This window comes from Gobio gobio (assembly GCF_949357685.1).
Source record: "Gobio gobio genome assembly, chromosome: 6".
NCBI classification, from domain to species: domain Eukaryota; kingdom Metazoa; phylum Chordata; class Actinopteri; order Cypriniformes; family Gobionidae; genus Gobio; species Gobio gobio.
Genome location: NC_137102.1, coordinates 1,359,302 through 1,378,152, shown reverse-complemented (window position 1 = coordinate 1,378,152; position 18,851 = coordinate 1,359,302). Strand labels below are relative to the sequence as shown.

Sequence of the window (18,851 nt, the reverse complement as noted above, 5' to 3'; positions counted from 1 at the left end):
CCTATGGGGCATGTTGTCACATTTCACTTCCATTCTTTCGGGGTAAATCAAGAATGGAGTATACACTGTATTAATGAAACAAAACCACATAATTGTACTAGACATGTGTGCAATTAATGTGGGAAAAAATAAATACTCTGAACCCCAAGTGGATTTACACAAACTGAGAAAGTCAAAAAGCTTTAGGTTGTGCCCTGCTCTCCCCTATTTTCGCCACTTTTGATTAGATGACAGTAATATTTTACCTTTTAACTGCTTGATATGACATAATAAAGCCTCAGAATAGATATTTCAGAAGTGTTTCTGTCCAGTGTACCGAGCCTAAAGGACCACTAGATGGCAGATCAATCATAGAACAGACAGACTTTATCATATCGTCCATTTCTACTGTATATTGTTATGGCTATTTCACTGTTATATTGTCTGTGTGTAGCAATGTTTGAAGTGGTTTTAGGAGAACATGTTTTCATGAGAAAATAATGAACATTACTAGGAAAATGTTTGGCTTGGAGAAACTGAGTTGAGCATGAAGACTTTGCCTTTTTGCAAACTAGAATGAAAGGAAAGAGGACAGGAACGGTTTGTTATGGGTCTATGTGTTTTCTGCTATGTAATGTCAGGTTATTGTGCAGTGTGTGTGTGTGTCTCCTCAGGTTATTGTACAGTGTGTGTGTGTGTCTCCTCAGGTTATTGTGCAGTGTGTGTGTGTGTGTGTCCTCAGGTTATTGTGCAGTGTGTGTGTGTTTCCTCAGGTTATTGTACAGTGTGTGTGTGTGTCTCCTCAGGTTATTGTACAGTGTGTGTGTGTCTCCTCAGGTTATTGTGCAGTGTGTGTGTGTCTCCTCAGGTTATTGTACAGTGTGTGTGTGTGTGTGTGTGTGTGTGTGTGTGTGTGTGTGTGTGTGTGTCTCCTCAGGTCATTGTACAGTGTGTGTGTGTGTGTGTCTCCTCAGGTTATTGTGCAGTGTGTGTGTGTGTGTGTGTGTGTCCTCAGGTTATTGTGCAGTGTGTGTGTGTCTCCTCAGGTTATTGTACAGTGTGTGTGTGTCTCCTCAGGTTATTGTACAGTGTGTGTGTGTCTCCTCAGGTTATTGTGCAGTGTGTGTGTGTGTGTGTGTCCTCAGGTTATTGTGCAGTGTGTGTGTGTCCTCAGGTTATTGTGCAGTGTGTGTGTGTCTCCTCAGGTTATTGTACAGTGTGTGTGTGTCTCCTCAGGTTATTGTACAGTGTGTGTGTGTCTCCTCAGGTTATTGTGCAGTGTGTGTGTGTCTCCTCAGGTTATTGTACAGTGTGTGTGTGTGTGTGTGTCTCCTCAGGTTATTGTATAGTGTGTGTGTGTGTGTGTTTCCTCCGGTTATTGTACAGTGTGTGTGTGTTTCCTGTGACTGTGGGCTCCAGGGCGCAGTAATACACAGCAGAGTCTGACACAGATGCAGAGGAGATGATCAGATCCACACGGGTTTTCTTTTCATTTAGTCTCACTGAAACCCGAGAATCCAGATTCTCTGCACTCTGGACCCGTCCTGAGGTTTGCAGAATTAGTAAAAGATATTCAGGAGCTGATCTGGGATATTGGCGGTACCAATGCAAACTAATCGCCGATGAGTAGCTACAGGACAGAGTGACAGTGTCCCCCTCCTCATGAAAGACCTCCGGCTGGTCTGATGTAATGAGACTCTCAGACCTTCCACCTGGACATGATGAGAAACATCATTAGAAGAAGGGTCTGTTTAGTCATTTACAGTGTACTTATGTTCAAATGTTGTATTATTAAGTCTTGTGTAAGCAGTATTGTGTCATACTCACTCCCAGCCGCCCCGAGCAGGATCATCGTGAGGAGCAGCATTGTGCTGAATGGCAGGGCTGTGATGGCGCCTGAGATCTTTAGACGGCTCCTGAAGCTCCTCCTCTAACTAACAGTGAGCGATGAGCATGTTGAGGTCAGGTTTCTGTACAGTAGTGTTGGATTTCCTGTCACTGTGGGCTCCAGGGCGCAGAAATACAGAGCTGAGTCTCGTACGGTGGAAGAGGGGATTTTCAGATCGACACGATTCTTCTCCGCGTTCAGTTTTCCTGACAGGCGCTCGTCTGAACTCTGTAGGACTTTTCCAGAGCTTCGTTGGATGAGCATGAGGAATTGAGGAGCGGATGTGTGACGCTGTCGATACCAAAGGAGACTGAATGCCGAGGAGAAGTTGCAGGATAGGGTGATGTTCTCCGACTCGTCTCCATGCACTTCTCTGTGCTCTGGGGTAATGGCATCTGCAAGAGTGACATCTTAAACATAACACATAGGAGAAATAAGTTAATTTCCACAGCTTGGCATTAAAAAAAACATATATTCAGTAATACCCTCACCTGCAAGGGTTAAGACCCAAAGGACTGTGTACAGAAACATTGTGAGTCTAAGCAGAGCAAAACAACTCAACATGACCAGAGACGAGCTGAAGTCTCCGGAAGCACCGCCTCCTTCCTCAGAATCTGCACATCTTATGTTGTTTAGACCTGTAGTGATTATTGATTAATCGTCTAATCACAGTTATTCAATCTAATTGCAATTATTTGACATAAATGCAAAAATGCAGTTAAAATTTCAATAACATTTTGCCAAAGAATATTAAAAAAACGCTGTTGTAAAGTACATGAAGATAGTCAAAGTCTTCATTCACACAAAATTATTTGTTGTGGGTTTAGTTAGACTGCATTACTTTATTATATGAATTATGTTTTATTTTATTAAAAGGTATTAAGAAGGCGAGCATAAGTCTGAGTGGACATCCATGACATGCGGAGTCCCACAAGGCTCAATTCTTGGTCCACTCCTATTCAACCTGTACATGCTGCCACTGAGCCAAATAATGAAAAATAACAAAATGGCTTACCACTGCTATGCTGACGACACCCAGATCTACTTAGCCCTATCACCTAATGACTACAGCCCCATTGACTCTCTATGTAAATGCATTGATGAAGTTAACAACTGGATGTGCCAAAACTTTCTTCAGTTAAACAAAGACAAAACCAAACTTATTGCATTTTGAAACAAAGATGAAGTTTTCAAGGTGAACGCATATCTTGAGGCTAAAGGTCTAAAAACTAAAGATCAAGTCAGGAATCTGGGTGTGATTTTGGAGTCAGACCTGAGTTTCAGTCGTCATGTCAAAGCAATAACTAAATCAGCTTACTATCATCTGAAAAATATATCAAGAATTAGATGCTTTGTACACTGACCAGACTTAGAGAAACTCGTTCATGCTTTCATCACCAGTAGGGTGGACTATTGTAATGGTCTCCTCACTGGCCTTCCCATAAAGACCATTAGACAGAACACTGAGCAGAACCAGAACACATGACCATATCACACCAGTCCTCAGGTCTTTACACTGGCTTCCAGTCACATTTAGAATCAATTTTAAAGTATTATTACTGATATATAAATCACTCAATGACCTAGGACCTCAATACATTGCATATATGCTGATTAAATACAAACCCAACAGATCACTCAGATCATCAGGATCAAGTCAGTTAGAAATACCAAGGGTTCACTCAAAGCAAGGAGAGTCTGCTTTTAGCTATTATGCCAGCCGGAGCTGAACCAGCTTCCTGAACAGATCAGATGTGCTCCAACAGTAGCCACTTTCAAATCCAGACTCAAAACACATCTGTGCTTTTAATGAATGAGCTCTTTCCTTTGTCCGAACTGCTTGCACTTGAATTTATATTTTCTATATAAATAGAAAATTTATTTTTCAAATAGTGGTTTTATATATATTTTTTTTATATTATATTTATAGTTTCAATTTAACCCTGTTTTTATTTTTAGTTTGAATTATACTTTTTATTTATATTTTTTATTATTTTTTATTTTGTTAAGGCTGTCTGGGTGGAAGAGGTTGAGAGACGGGGGAGCGATAAATCGAAATCCCTCCGGTGCGAGGACGATCCGTTTAGATCTGCTCTGACGGATAGATCTGTATAGCCTTGGTGGTAAGAGGAAGGACCGTGTAGATCCGCTCTGACGGTCGAACAAAGTAGAGATAGCCGTGGTGTTCCTGTCCAGGAAGATTTGTCTGTAAGGGTAATGTTTAAATGCACAGTTACCTGACAAATATTTTTTTGTATAATGTATAATATAACATTTTTTCTATATACATGTATGTGTGTATTTCTAATACTTTTGGCAATATAGTGTATCTTCATCGAATCTGTCACAGTGTGTTTTGGTTTTGTTTCATGTTCTTAGTTTATCATGTTCTCTGTAATATTTTCCTGGTTTGTCATGTAAGTAAGTAAAATTTTATTTATATAGCACTTTTAACGCTACAATGCACAAAGTGCTTTACACAATAATAACAATAAAAACAATCATTTAAACACATAATGAAGAGCTATACATAATGAAACAAAATATAATAAAAGGTATCAAACCCAAACTACACAAGGACATCATTGAATACTAAAAGCGTGTCAATACAGATAAGTTTTCAGACGACATTTAAAAACAGACACACATTCAGATGTTCTAATATCCATTGGCAAACTATTCCATAATTTTGAAGCTCTCACTGCAAATGCTCTATCTCCTTTTGTTTTAAATCTAGTTCTTGGAACATCCAGCAGCTTGTTAACGTGATGCCCTTGCCCTCATGTGTTCTCGTGTCATGTTGTCATTGGTTCATTGTTTAATCATTGTTCACATGTGTCCCTTGTCTAGTCATTAGTCCTTGTGTATTTAAGCCCTCATGCTTGCCATGTGTTCTTGTCTAGTATTGTGTGTCCCTCCATGCCAGGCCTGTTTTGCATTTTTATTTATGTTAAGATTTAAGTTAAATAAACTGCACTTGTGTTCTGAAACCTTGCCTCCAGTGGATGTATGTTACAGAATCATTCATTCGTTCGATTCATTCAAAAACTCTGATTCATTCAGGAACAAAACAAGGGCTGTGTTCGAAATCGCCCCCTATACCCTTAATAGGGCACTATTTGAGTGTACATCCATTTGTAGTGGTGTCCGAAACAATAGTGGACGTTTTTGAGTGCACTCATTCAATCCCACAATGCACCACAATAAAGAGTGTACACTAGATGTACGCCCTGGAGAATATGCTTGTTCGATGCCCGATCGGCGTATGACAGCAAAGTCCCGCGAGAGTGTTTCGAGAGCAAACGAGATGCTTTTGAATAGCTCTCACTCTCAACCAGACGGTGTAGCCTACTCTCAACACCCTGAATTAATGACCTTACCGCTGTCCGATTCGCCCTATGTACCCTCATTCTCCATTACTCCAAAAACGAGCCAACAAGCTTAAAGTTAACCCTACAGCTCTTTACTTGTGTGGCACTGAACTTACTTGGAAAGGGGAATTAATAATAAAGTAACTAATAAGCATTTAATTAAAAAAATAAAGACTCAATATTTTTATGTACAAATTTTATAGTATAATATATATATAGTATAGTATATATTTCATACTATATAGTAGGCTATATCAGAAGCAAAAAATGTCGGTGGGTCCTTTAACAAACATTTTACTGGAGTAGATGCAATTTACAATAAATATATTTAAATAAATCGGCTTGTTTAAACGTCTGGTTGAGGCAGACAGAACTATGGAAAACTCAATCTTCATCAGCAGCAATAGTGTAGGGGTAAAACGCATGGCGTCAAGATTTGACACAAATTAATCAAAGGTTCGAATCCGCCTTTTGCCAAACTGGCTCTGATCCTTTTTCCCATCATCAGATCGGAAAGGCTTTTTTTTTCAATGAAAATGAAGAAAATATTAGAAAAGTGAAAATAAATCTTCTAACACGTTTAATCAGTGTTTATCAGGGTATGTAAACAGACATGTGCTCAATTAGAGACGATAAAAGTGAGTGGGTCCAATATCATTGGTCTTAAAGTGTGTGGGTCGATGCCATCTCCTGGCCAAACGCGGGAATTCATTCAGTGCACGGCGCGACTCTCACAGTGCATTATGGGTATTCTCTAGCCGTCGAGCATACATCGGTTGTAAACTCGTTATTGTGGTGCATTGTGGGATTGAATGAGTGCACTTAATAACGTCCACTATGGTTTCGGACAGCACTAAATGGCTGTTCCCTCAAATAGTGCCCACAGCTGAATCAATCATCCATCCATCTTCCGAACCGCACTGGTCCAGCCCAATATCATGCATACAGGTATAAATTATCCTTTTTAAAATTATTATGATATTGTTTGATTAAGGTTACATGCTAGTTTCCGTGGCAGAGTTCAAGATAAATCTTTTCATTATTACTGGAGCTGCAAACAGCACAAGCACAAACTGCAAAAACGGCAGCCTTTCCGGCGCACTGTCCGAAATCACTCACTCGCTTTCGAAGTGGACTATATCAGTGGACTAATGTAGGGAATAGTGAATGAGGGTATAGGGGGCGATTTCAAACACAGCCAAGTTCTGTTTTATGAGTGATTCACTGAATCATTCCATCGATTTGTTCAAATACAGTTTGTTTGCTGGGAGATGCCGCTCTTCTTTTGTGACTTAATGTGGAAATATTTGCGTTGATGGAGAAAAAGCAATGTTTCTAAAATGTAAGTATTTACATGTTATTAATATCCAGAACCATGCTGATAATGTATAAAACATACAAATGAATCACTACAACTAACCATTTCAGCTCGTGTTCACTGTATGCCACATGCGACTCTTAGTTTATTTCCAGCAGGTGTTACCAAATCCTGCAGCTCTGTGGTTTATAAAGACTTGTGTGGTTTGATATTCATTTGATATTTCACTGTTCAAAGCAATAATGGTGTGTGTGAGTTTTTGTAAAGCGTCTCAGGCTCTTTGTGTCACTGGGCTCTAACTCTCAGAGCACAATAATAGAGAGCTGAATCTGACAGAGTTACACTGGTGATGGTCAGTGAGGTGGATTTCTGGGATGTAGTTGATTCAAACCGACGGTCTGGTATATCCTCATATGTCTGTGATCGTCCGCCTTTCACCAGCACATACTGTGGCTGTGTGTTAGTGAACTGTCTGTACCAGTAAAGGAGAACATAGCTGCTGCTGGACTCATATGAGCACTCCAGAGTCACAGAATCTCCTTCTGTGTGGAGAACACTGGTCCTCCGGCCACTGGGTCCAATCCCATCCTGACAGACAACACCTGGAGGAAATGATTTTAATAAGTTACATTTGTTAAAATTAAGATGTGTATAGATATTGAATAAGCACATACATGATGCACTGGAACGGGGTATTGTACCTGATGCTATAAGGAGAATGGCCAGATATGTTTCTATGTGTTGACTGGCCATCTGGACTCTTTCCATGATCCATCAGAGGAGTCTCAGTGCTTCTGGAGAGGTTGATCTTTAAATGTGTTGGGCAGGAAGTAATGATGTAAACGGTTTGTCATCATCTGCATTTCTCTAAGACCTCTAGATCCAACAAAGAACAAAAAGATCAAATGTTTCAATGAGTTAACAGTTCCTAAGGTTTCCAGCAGGTGGCGATCTAATATCATAAGTGCTGTATTTCTGCTGAGCATAAACTTATGCATGTGTACTCTAGAGCATGTTAGCCTGTTACTATAATAGTAGGACTAGTTGTTGAGTTGTGTAGTTGAGTAGTTTTTCCCATGATAACATTTTTAATACTATATCATAAAACTATTTTATTGATTTATTGATTGTTTTCAAAAATATTTATTTAAAGTATGGAGAAGGATTGTTTTTATTTATTTGCAGATATTTTATGAAGACATTAAACTACAGTGTTGCAGTTTAGTGTTTTTGTGCAGTGTGTGTGTGTGTGTGTGTGTGTGTGTGTGTGTGTGTGTGTGTGTTTCCTCAGGTTATTGTGCAGTGTGTGTTTCCTCAGGTTTTTGTGCAGTGTGTGTGTGTTTCCTCAGGTTTTTGTGCAGTGTGTGTGTGTGTTTCCTCAGGTTTTTGTGCAGTGTGGGCGTGTTTTTGTGAAATATCAGGACACAAATGTGTATAATGACATGGGTATTACAAAAAGAGGGTGAAATATGAGGACGTTCCCCATGTCCTCACTTTTCAAAATGCTTATAAATCACACAGAACAAGGATTTTTTCACAGAAAGTGAACTGCACAGTCTCCTGTGATGGGTAGGTTTAGGGGCAGGGGCAGTGTAAGGGGATAGAAAATACGGTTTGTACGGTATAAAAACCATTACGCCTATGGAATGTCCTCACATTTCACAAAAACAAACATGTGTGTGTGTGTCATCATCATCATCAAAGCTTTTATTCAGGACACACATGGTCCAAAAAACACAAACATGAAATATACCAATACAAACACAAAAACAAACAAACAATACATATCACAAATTTGCATATAAACTAAAACGCCAGTGGTTCCACAATCTGGAGAAAAATCTGACTGAACTTAGTGTTGGGTTCGTCAGTGTTAAAATTATACTGTTTGCAGAGTCAGTTAGCCTACACATACATCTGTACATGATATTCCGCAACACTGCAGAGCAGGTGGGTACACCAGCACTGACAAACATCTGACTCGCACTGCTCCAACTGGCACCTTAAGCAGCAGCCTCATTCCATCATTATATGCTACATTCAGTTTCTGCATGCTGCTCTTTTTGTAACAGCGCCACAAATGGGCAGTATACATAGGGGTACAAAATGTTCTAAAAAGTGTAATCTTCACAGATCCTGAGCACATACTAAATTTGCGGATCAACATATTAGCTTGTGCATACAACATACGACATTGTCTAAAAATGTCCCTATCATCAGACAGGTCATCAGTTATGTAATGTCCTAAGTACTTAGCCTCATCACATACTTTAAGAACACTACCAGACAGGGAGAATTCGGGAAATAACAAGTTCCTGTCCTCCCTGCTCCTGATAATCATAATGTTACTCTTTTTTGCATTATATTTAATGTCAAAGTCTGTGCCATATTTAGAGCAGATCTTCAATAACTTTTGAAGACCAGCACTATATTGACTAAAAATGACCAAATCATCCGCGTACATTAAATGGTTGATAATCATATTACCAACCATACACCCAGTTCCACATTCATTTAGCAACTTTGATAGATCATCCATATAAACATTAAAAAGAAAGGGAGACAAAATACTTCCTTGTCTAACTCCGTTACATACATTGAATGGTGCAGACACAAAGTTACCCCATTTTACATACATTGACTGATGAGCATACCAGAAAGCCAGAATTCTTACCAGAAATTTGGGAACTCCTCTGTTGTGTAACTTATAAAATAATTTTTCATGATTTACACGATCAAAGGCTTTAGATGCATCAATAAAACACATGAAAATTGTGGAATTACGCCTGTTATACAATTCTAAAATCTCCTTTAGAGCAAAAATACACATATCTGTGCCATGTTTCGGTTTAAAACCAAACTGGTTGTCAAAGGTCGGGACAAACTGTTCCAATTTATTCAGTAATGTCCTCTCAATGACCTTGGACAAAACACTGGCCAGTGCTATAGGCCTGTAATTGTCCATACTATTTATTTTGCCTGCTTTGTCTTTAATAATAGGCACTAAAATAACGGATAAGATAGAATCAGGCAAAATACCATGAACTAAAAACCCAGTAAAACAAATAGCAAGCATAGGACAGAGTTTTCTACTTGCAAGTTTTAAATGTTCAGCAGATATCTTATCCATACCATATGCTTTATTATCTTTTAACCTCATAACTGCATCATAAACTTCTTTTGGAGAGACAGTCACATCTTCATTTTTGTCAATGTTGCCCACTACAAAAGAGTTACTTTTAACACAGTTGAACAGCTCGTAGTAATGTTTTTGCCACAACTGAGTAATTTCCTCTGAATTGGTTACACCATCAATATTCGTTGGCAAGGATGTTTTACAATTATTCATTCTTTTGATTTCTTTCCAGAAATCAGTTGGATTATTATTTTGCAGTTTCCTAGCACAACTCAATACCATGTTGCAGGTTCGTACAATTAATATCACAGCAAGCAGCTGCATCTATTGGTAATTCGATATTACTCAGCAATTTGTCAGTCTGAACACAGTATACGTTAAGATCCTCCGCAGTCAATTTTGACCAGTCTAATTTCCCTACACACATATCGTTGTTCACAGACAGTAGAGTAGGTAAATTGCCCAAATTTATTGATAAAGAAAAAGGCACATGGTCGGTAGTGGCAAATTCATAATTAATCCTCATGGACTCTAAGGAATCATGTGCATCGGCTGTGCAGATGCAGTGGTCTAACCATGAAGTTGTGTGCCATGCCTCACTGATGTAAGTATAGCTATTATCAGGTAACTGCAATTTACTGGAGAGAATCAAACCATTATCAGAGCAGAACTGTATTAAATGATTGCCAAATACAGAGCCACCATCAGAAACATCTGCATTCATGTCAGCCACAATAAAAAAGCATGTAGAGGCATTATCCTGAATAAAAGACATAACACAAGCCAACCTGTTGAGATATTCATCTTCATTTTTGGAACACTCATAGGGTGTATAGATGTTCAGAATGATGAACTTTTTTCCACCACAACTGAACTCAATTCCTATAGCCCAGTCAACATCCAATCTGACCACGTTAACTAGCTGATCAAACTTTTTATGCCATGTGTGTGTGTGTGTGTGTGTGTGTTTCCTCAGGTTTTTGTGCACTGTGTGTGTGTGTGTGTGTTTCCTCAGGTTTTTGTGCACTGTGTGCGTGTGTGTGTGTTTCCTCAGGTTTTTGTGCAGTGTGTGTGTGTGTGTGTGTGTTTCCTCAGGATTTTGTGCAGTGTGTGTGTGTGTGTGTGTGTGTGTGTGTGTGTTTCCTGTCACTGTGGGCTCCATGGCACAGTAGTACATCACTGAATCTGTCACTTTACCAGAGGAGATCGTCAGATACACATGGGTTTTCTCTTCATTCAGTTTTCCAGAGAATCGAGGGTCTGGATCCACAACGTCTGACTGTTGAGAAACTTTTCCTGTGGAATGTATAATGAGCAGAAGAAACTCTGGAGCCGATCCGGGGTGTTGTCGATACCACTGTAGTGTGGATGCTGAGGAGTAGCTACAGGACAGAGGAACACGTCCTCCCTCTCTCTCATAAACCTCCGTCTGGACTGGTGTGATGTTCGCAAAACTGCCATCTTCAAAATCAAGAATCAAACCCAAGGAAATTTAATGTACATTAAGCAAACGAACACAAGCAACACACTTATTAATAACAAGACAAAGTAAGAGAAGAGACAAACACATATTCCGCCTACAACTGAACACTTACATATAAGAGAAGCGATCAGGCCAGTTAAGAAGAGCAACATGTTGATGGTCTAGCTCAGCACAAACTGTTGTTCAACTAATCAATGCATTCTTTCCTTGTCAAACAGAAGCTCCTCCTTACAGCTGCAATAGAAGACCAGACTGAGACAGTCAACATGAACACACAGGTCAGAGCTTCTGTTGAGGAGCTGATCAGAATGGCTTACAATGTATAGCTCATGACACACTCCTTAAGAGACTCTTTAGATTCAAGATTCAAGATACAAGAGATTTATTTGTCACATACACAATTATATAGAGCATTTATAACCAGCAGTGAAATGAAAGTCAGGTCCGCTCCATGGACAGTGCAATATTGAAGAAAAAATAAAAATACAACACAGATGAAAATATACATAGAAATACAATATACACAGATAAAAATATTCATAAATATAGCTATGAGAAAATGAATTAAGGTTAAGGATGTACAAGAGGCAATGTGCATATGTGCATTATACTGTAGTCTTAAATATTAAGATACACAGGAATGTATAAGAGGTAAAAGTGCAAACGGGTCGACACTGACAGTATGTCACATTGAGGTAGTGAATGATGAAGATCTTACTGATAAAGTGAATATTAAGTAGAGACATCAAGATGTTAAGATGCTGGTTTTGAATTTAAGAGCCTGATGGCCTGGGGGAAGAAACTCCTCCTGAGTCTCTCAGTTATTGCCATTAGACTACGAAAGTAAAAAGATGGTTACTGGGGTGGATGGAGTCTTTGATCATTTTAGCTGCTCTGCTTTTGCAGCGTTTGAGGTAGATGTCCTGTAGAGAGGGGAGAGCAGACCCTGAGATGCGGTCATCTAAGCGCACAAATCTCAGAAGGGCTTTGCAGTCTTGATTAGAGCTGTTCCCATACCACACTGAGATACACTGAGTCAATACACTTTCTATGGCCCCTGAATAGAACGTTTTCAGGATTGCTGGTGAGACCCTGAATTTCCTCAGCTGTCGCAGATGGTATAGTCTTTGCCTGGCTTTATTCACCTGTGTTTGAATGTGGATAGTCCAAGTCAGGACTTTAACGTTCTTATCAAGGACTGTGAGGACGTCCAGTTGTCTGATATTGTCTTGATAGTGATGTAATGTGTGATTTTGTTGGATATTGAGATGTTTGTTGTCCTGTCCCTGTCGGCTCCATGGTACAGTAGAGCACCACTGAATCTTTACTAATGGAGATCTTCAGATACACTTGGGGGTTTTTCCATTCACTTTTTCCAGGACAAATTCTGATATTTGTGTAACTTTCCCAGTTGCATGTAGAATGACAACAATATATTTTGGAGCTTGTCCGGGATATTGGCATTACCACTATAGAGTAAAGAGTTACGAGACAGTAATACTCGCTCCCTCTGGACTGAAGTGATGACATTCCCATTAGTGACATCTGTAAGAGTCAGAATTCATGCAGCATCATGTCGTCATTTATTGAAACATCATAACATAAGTTTAGTTTAAAATAGTAATGACAATAATTCAGTATATTTAATGCATAATACGTACATACACGCAAAGGAAAATGTGCAAGCAGACGATCATTTTGCACAAGAACGCGTTCAGCACAAACTGCTGTTCAACGAATCTCATTCCTCGTCAAGTACAGAAGATCCTCTCAGATGAACTCCTCCGCTTAAAGGGACAGTTCACCCAAAAATTACAATTCTGTCATCATTTACTCACCCTATTGTAATGGCACTCTTATTTCTTCAAATGTTCTATGTACCAATCGTTCAAAGCAACCAGTCTGACGCGACGAACTCATTCATCCCAGTCGTTATATTCCTTTTGAATTCTTGTTTTATTATTGTACTGCAAAGCAATAACAACCTTTTAACTTTATATAACAACACAATATGGAACGACGGTCAAAAACTGTATTGCTCTGTCACTTGCTTACAATCCACTGACCTGGTTATGACGTCTTAGTCACCTCATGCGTAAGCAAGGGCACAACAAAAGCATATATAATTATAGTGTAAACATTCTTATTCTTTATAAAAAATGCAAGTGAAACAACTAATAATCTAACATTACTTCAATATTATAAAATTTCCACAATGTGCATTATGGCTCTAACACCTATTATTTAAGTATATATATATTTGGCTATAGGGTTTACTGGGATTTTAACAAGGACAACTTATTCTCTGAGGTTCTTTTGTGGGAAGGGTTATTGTGTCATTACAGAAACAATCTTTCTTTATAGTTTCGTCCTAAGCACACAGTTTTTTCTTCCAACAGGTGTCACAGTATTGTGTTGTGGTTTACACAAGATAAAGCTGTGGTTTAATTCTTATTTGAATCCTTTTTTTTTCAAGGCAAAAACTGCATGTGAGTTTTTGTAAAGCGTCTCAGGCACTTTGTGTCACTGGGCTCCAACTCTCAGAGCACAATAATAGAGAGCTGAATCTGACAGAGTTACACTGTTAATACTGAGTTCAGTGGAGGAGCGGGATGTAGTCGACTGAAACCGACGGTCTGGTATATTCTCACTATTGCTCCATGATCGAGCACCTTTATACAATAAATATTCAGGTTCTTTATTAGGATACTGTCTGTACCAGTAGAGATAGATGTAATCGCTGCTTGCATCATACGAGCAGCTCAGCGTCACAAGCTCTCCTTCATTTCTGTTAATATTAGTTTCCGTGTCTTTTGGTCCAATGCTGTCAGACAAAAACCCTGCAAGAGAAATGGACAGATTTCACCACGGGTCAGACGGCTTGTCCACTTATCCAAATGTTTAACATTTATAAATGAAAAATACAATACCAAAAATAGTTTATTCAACAAAATGTGGTTTCATTATTGTAATATAGAATTATATTTAATATATATATATATATATATATATATATATATATATATATATATATATATATATATATATATATATATATATATATATAGTCAAAACATTTGAATGTGCATTATATTTGAGTCTGTTTAGATTAAGGTTTTATACCTGGTGTGGATATAAGAATCAGTAGAAAGCATCTCTCCATGTTGAGAAGGTTTAACTGGCTTTATAAACTGAAGGTTAACAGTAAATTAATGATTGTGTGAGTCTGCGTGTTGTGAAGCGTTCATGTGGGTGTGGTTTATGTAGACCGCCTTCTCTGTCTTTACTTATTAAAACCTGAGATGATGATTGTACCTGCAGTTTATGAATATTAAGTATTTTCTCCACCAGTTCAGTTTTATCAGCAATTGTGACTGGATTATGTCTGTGTTCTCTCACTATAAGAATCATTCAAAGCTAAACCAAATAGAGGCTGTTTAGTGGAGTTTGAGTATTCAATATTTGGGGTTTGTGCCTGTATATATTATTACAGTCTACTGTCACATTTTGTTACGGTATGTTCATTTATATCTTTATAAATTTTTGATCAAGTGCATTGAGTGAGGAAAAACAAAATACTTACAAACCTTTAAAATCTGTCACAAAATGATCCAATTCAGTAAATCTCACAATCCTATGGAATGCCAAGTCTGCCAAAATTTAAATAAAATAAAAAATACATAAATAAATATACAAAGAAATGTAAAAAAGCAAAAATAAATATATAAAAAATATACATAGAAAAGCAAAAAAAATATTTATACATTTATTTCCTTATTTATGTATACATATTTTTTCTATTTTTTATTTTATTTATTCTCTTTTATTTATTTATACATGTATTCATCAATACATTTATTCATGTATACATTTATTTATACATACATTTCTTTATTTTTACATTTTTATATTTCTACATTTCTTTGTGCGTAGGGTAATGAGGAGGGTGTGGTTTACCTCAGACATAGTAATGGAGCTCAGAGTATGCGAGGGCGAAGTGTTGAGGCCACAGTGACCACTTGTGGTGCGGCTGGAATACAGTAACTATAGCCACTGACACTGATACTGTCTTTGATGAATGACTTGGATCGGTATATGGCCAAAATCTTATATCACAGGTTTAGTCATATCACCCTAACTGTACTGTGTGACAGGGATAGGCTACTCTTTATTCCAGACATGGCTGTAGAACATCGTCTGGTACATCAGATTTACCATCCAGTGATGCTGGCGATGGCGGTGAGCAGAGAGGAAGATCTCAGGTCAGAAGCGAACGTTGAAAATCAATCTCTCGCCCTGGCCCCAGGAGGAGATGACCTCTCACCCTCACAGCTCACTGATGTGGCCAAGTTGCAAGTGGAATTTGCAGATGTGTTCTCACCCCTGCCTGGTCGAATGACCCTCATTCACCCCCATATTGAGACGGAGCCGGGCGTGGTGGTGCGCAGCCGGACGTATCGTTTGCCTGAACACAAAAGAGGTGGTTCAGACCGAATTAGAAGCAATGCTAGATATGGAGTCCATCAGTGACTGGGCGAGCTCGATAGTTTGAGTGCCTAAATGGACGGCTCTGTCCGGTTCTGTGTGGATATTCGCAGTGTGAATGCTGGGTCAAAAATTTACGCATATCCAATGCCTCGGGTTGACGAATTGCTGGATTGGCTGAGCACTGCTCGATTTTACTCATCACTGGATTTAGCGAAAGGGTATTGGCAGATGCACTCATCACCTATATCCAAAGAAGAAACCGCTTTCACAACGCCGTTTGGATTACACAATTTGTTTCGCTTCCTCTCTGGTTGTTTGGGCTCCGGCCACCTTTCAGCGTCTCATGGATCGGATACTCCGGCCGTACGCTGCATATGCCACCGCCTATATAGATGACATCATCTATAGTAATGACTGTCATATGCAGCATCTGTGGGCTGTCCTGAGGGCGCTGAGAGGGGCTGGACTAAGGGCCAACCTGAAAAAATGTGCGGTTGGGTCCACCCAAACTGTTTGCCCTGCCGGCTTCACCCAAACTGTTTGCCCTGCCGGCCTCACAGTGCTCTTTCAGTAAATGCACAGCTGAACAGATGTGTTTTGAGTCTGGATTTGAAAGTGGCTACTGTTGGAGCACATCTGATCTGTTCTGGAAGCTTGTTTTGAGTGAACCCTTGGTATTTCTAATTGGCTTGATCCTGATGATCTGAGTGATCTGTTGGGTTTGTACTTTATCAGCATATCTGCAATGTATTGAGGTCCTAGGTCATTGAGTGATTTATATACAAGTAATGGCACTTTAAAATCGATCCTAAATGTAATTGGAAGCCAGTGTAAAGACCTGAGGACTGGAGTGATATGGTCATATGTTCTGGTTTTGCTCAGCGTTCTGTATGAGCTGCAGCTGTCTAATGGTCTTTTTGGGAAGGCCGGTGAGGAGACCATTACAATAGTCCACCCTACTGGTGATAAAAGCATGAACGTGTTTCTCTAAGTCTTGCCTGGAAACAAAGCATCTAATTCTTGCAATATTTTTCAGATGATAGTAAGCTGATTTAGTTATTGCTTTGACATGACTACTGAAACTCAGGTCTGACTCCAAATTCACACCCAGATTCCTTACTTGATTTTTTGATTTTAGACCTTTAGCCTCAAGATATATGTTCACCTTGAAAATTTCATCTTTGTTTCCAAATGTAGTGATTTCAGTTTTGTCTTTGTTTAACTTTTGAAAGTTTTGGCACATCCAACTGTTAACTTCATCAATGCATTTACATAGAGAGTCAATGGGGCTGTGGTCATTAGGTGATAGGGCTCAGTGTATCTGGGTGTCGTCAGCATAGCTGTGGTAAGCCATTTTGTTATTTTTCGTTATTTGGCTCAGTGGCAGCATATACAGGTTGAATAGGAGTGGTGCAAGAATTGACCCTTGTGGGACTCCGCATGTCATGGATGTCCACTAAGACTTATGCTCACCTACTCACATAATAACCTCTCCCTTCTAAGTATGACCTGAACCATTTGAGGACCATTCCAGAAAGCCCAACCCAATTTTCTAGCCTGTCAAGAAGTATGTTGTGGTTAACAGTGTCGAATGCAGCACTGAGGTCCAGTAGTACCAGAATTGATGTTTTGCCTGTATCTAAATTGAGGCAAATATCATTTATAATCTTTATGAGCGCTGTCTCTGTGCTGTGATGCGGTTGGAAACCAGATTGAAAATTGTCAAAGTATCTGTTTGAGCTTAAGAATTTGTTCAGCTGACTGAAAACAACTTTTTCAATGATCTTGCCTATGAAGGAGAGATTTGAGATTGGTCTGTAGTTGCTCATTATGGAGTTATCCAGATTTCTCCTTTTCATTAGAGGCTTAACTACTGCGGTTTTAAGGGAGTTTGGAAAAATCCCAGAAAGAAGTGAGGCATTTACCACTTCTAGGAGATCTGCTTATAAACAGTTAAACATGCAGTATTTCATGCAAGAAAGAAACCATTATAATCATTGATTGAACATTTGTCTCCTATTCATAATTGTTTGTTTATTTGCCAAAATACAGTGTACTAATCTTTGCATATGTTATGGATTGTGCAATGATTACAGGCTGTATCTTGCAGCAATGCACTATAATGAAAATGCTAACCGTGAGCAGGCAACAACTGAAGGACAGCCTGTGTATAAATTTGTTTTTTCAAAGTCCAAAAAAGGGGAATGCACAGCAAAGCCAGTGAAAGTAGAGCCAACATACAGTAAGTTGTAAAATATATTTTATTAACAATAATATAAAAAATTGTTATAATAAAATAAATATAAGCTTAAAATATTTAAAAATATAACTGTCACGTCACAGACAAGGAAACTGGTGCGAGGACTCAAGTGCAGAGAAAAGAATATTTATTAACCAAAATAAAACAAACACAAAACAAAACCCACAATGGGGCAAAACACATAATCAGAAAACACATAAACTCAAAACATACCAAATATGGAGGGAACCAGGAATCACGGGGAAACAGAAGACGTAGACATACATGGCAACGATACGACCAAGACTGAACACACAAAGGAACTATTTAAAGGGGACAAATCAAGCAGGGAACGAGGGCACACAGGTGGGACAAATGAAACCAATAACGAGATAACAAGGGGGGTGGGATCAAGACAAAGACAGAGCACATGCCCAAAATAACAAAACACCACAAGTGCACACGAGACAGGACAGGCATGTGACATTACCCCCTCCTTAAGGAGCAGCTTCCAGATGCTCCACTAGGGACAGACCAGGGCGGGACGGGAGGGACAGACCAGGGCGGGACGGAAGGGATGGTCCAGGGCAGGACGGGAGGGGAGGGACCAACCATGGAGGAACGGGAGGGACAGACCAGGGAAGGACAGAGAAAACAAAGTTCAAACGGCCAGGCCGGCCTGCAGAGTTCAGGCGGCCAGGGCGGCGCGCAGAGTTCAGGCGGCCAGGGCGGAGCGCAGAGTTCAGGCGGCCAGGGCGGAGCGCAGAGTTCAGGCGGCCAGGGCGGAGCGCAGAGTTCAGGCGGCCAGGGCGGCGCGCAGAGTTCAGGCGGCCAGGGCGGAGCGCAGAGTTCAGGCGGCCAGGGCGGCGCGCAGAGTTCAGGCGGCCAGGGCGGAGCGCAGAGTTCAGGCGGCCAGGGCGGAGCGCAGAGTTCATGCGGCCAGGGCGGC

At 39.7% G+C, this 18,851-nt stretch overlaps 1 gene segment (V, D, J or C); it reads right to left on the bottom strand.

Moving 5' to 3' along the window:
• Window positions 1-1,909: 1,909 nt before the first annotated feature.
• Window positions 1,910-2,398, bottom strand: LOC307127932 (T cell receptor alpha variable 38-2/delta variable 8-like). The segment is given in 2 exons: window positions 2,359-2,398; window positions 1,910-2,277 (listed from the first exon to the last, which is right to left on the bottom strand).
• Window positions 2,399-18,851: the final 16,453 nt, after the last annotated feature.